The sequence below is a fragment of the Seriola lalandi genome, unplaced genomic scaffold (genome assembly GCF_002814215.2).
Source record: "Seriola lalandi dorsalis isolate HSWRI2012SDOR001 ecotype SW California unplaced genomic scaffold, Sedor1 jcf7180002054790, whole genome shotgun sequence".
NCBI classification, from domain to species: domain Eukaryota; kingdom Metazoa; phylum Chordata; class Actinopteri; order Carangiformes; family Carangidae; genus Seriola; species Seriola lalandi.
Window position 1 is genome coordinate 1 of NW_019525343.1, and position 2316 is coordinate 2316.

Genomic DNA, 2316 nt, shown 5'->3' on the forward strand with positions numbered 1-2316 from the left:
TGATGATGATGATGACGAGGCTCTTACTCCCTCACAATCTTTTTTACGAAAGAAGGGAGGTTACTCCCTCGCAAGCATAAAAAAGTTCCTCCAAGACACCAAGGGAGCGAGGAATGTGAAAGTAGAGAAGGTCTTTCCAGACCTCCATCTCCTCCTGGACTCTCTGAAAGCTTTTCAGAGGAGTCCTGGTGTTCTTGGGGAACAGGCCTTCACGGATCAGGAGAATTTCAGAATCAAAAAACTTGTTTTGAAAGTTAAAAAACAGCTCAACACAGATGATTAGTTTCAATAAGTTTGTGAATCTATTTTTTTGTTATTTAGTTGTTGTGCCACATCTTTTATGTTTCATGGCAAGTATTAAAATAGGAAGCTTAAACCTGAATGGGGCCAGAGATGAGAGGAAAAGGGCGTCCTTGTTTAAGCTAATTTCCCTGAAAAAGCTAGATGTGGTTTTCCTCCAGGAGACACACAGCACTGAGGATAATGAAATAAACTGGAATAAAGAGTGGGAAGGCAGAACCTTCCTGAGCCACAAGTCCAGTACCAGCTGTGGAGTGGGAATACTCTTCTCCAAGAACTTCATGCCTCAGTCAGTTATATCTGAAGAGGTCATTAAAGGTCGTCTGTTAAAAATAACAGCAGATTATGAAAATATAAAAATGATATTTATTAATATTTATGCTCCTGTTTTAGGAACAGAAAGGTTAAGTGTTTTAGATGTATTAAATGATGTAATTGAAAATTGTAATAATGAAGGGTATTTATTTATTGGGGGGGATTTCAACTGCACTGTAAACAGTGAGTTGGATAGGAACCACCCCGAGCCTCATCCTGCCTCCCACAGCCGCCTGCTCCGCCTGATCCAGGCCCATGAGCTGATGGACGTGTGGAGGGGCTTTCATGGGAAGCAGAAGCAGTATACATGGTGCCATGTGAAAGATAACTTACTGTCCATGGCAAGACTAGATAGGTTTTATTGTTTTAGACATCATTTTAATGTTTTTAAAGGTTGCAACATTTCTCCGATTGGATTTTCTGATCACTCTCTTTTAACAGCCTCTGTTTTTATAAATAATGTAAAAGCCAACAGTGCCTACTGGCATCTCAACATATCTCTTTTAGAGGACAGAAAGTTTAAAGAAATATTTAAGTTCTTTTGGGAGGCCCACCAAAGAGCAAAGGCTGATTTTAAGTCCTTGCAACAGTGGTGGGATGTTGGGAAAATAAAGATAAAACAATTTTGCATGGATTATACAAAGAACATCACAAAAACCTTGACAAACTCAGTGAGAATACTTGAGACCGAAGTGGAGAAGCTCCAACAAGTAGCTGAAGCTACTGGAGACCCTCGGTGCTCTGAGTCTTTAGCAGGGAAAAAGTCAGCCCTGAACAAGCTGCTGAGCGTATCCGCTCAGGGGGCTCTGGTCAGATCTCGTTTTAGAAACGTAGCAATGATGGATGTCCCATCACACTTTTTCTTTGGCCTAGAAAGGAAAAATGGTCAGAAACGTTTTATTCACAGCCTGAGGTCTGAAACGGGTCAGGTTCTGACCAACCATGAGGACATCTGTAAACGTGCTGTTGGGTTTTATAAGGAGCTGTTTAAATGTGAGCATCAGGAGGAGCAGGAGGTGTCCAAGGGTTTTTATGAAGGTCTCCCTCAGGTGGAACCTCTAAGTAATAAAGACCTGGAGGCGGCTCTGTCCTCTGAGGAGCTCCATGCCGCTCTGCAGGGTATGCAGAGCGGGAAAGCTCCTGGCATAGACGGTCTGCCTGTGGACTTCTATAAGGCCCTGTGGTCGGTGGTGGGGGGGGATTTGCTCTCCGTGCTGAATGAGAGTCTGGCTGGAGGGCGTCTGCCTCTCAGCTGCAGGAGGGCGGTCCTCACCCTGCTGCCCAAGAAGGGAGATCCACAGAGGATCGAGAATTGGAGGCCGGTGTCGCTGCTGTGCAGCGACTATAAGCTCCTCTCTAAAGCTCTGTCCAACAGGCTGAGCAAGGTGATGGGACAGCTCATACATGCAGACCAGACCTATTGTGTCCCAGGGAGACTGATCAATGATAATATTACGCTGATCAGAGACTTTTTAGATATATGCAAATTGTTTGGAATTAGAGCTGGAATCATCTCCATTGATCAAGAAAAAGCTTTTGATCGAGTGGAACATGAGTATTTATGGCTCACTTTGAGCGCTTTTGGTTTTAGCCCTGGCTTTATTAATAAAGTCAGGGTTTTATACGGTGATGTTCAAAGTATTTTAAAAATCAATGGAGGCTTGAGCGCCCCCTTCCAGGTCCAGAGAGGGGTCAGACAGG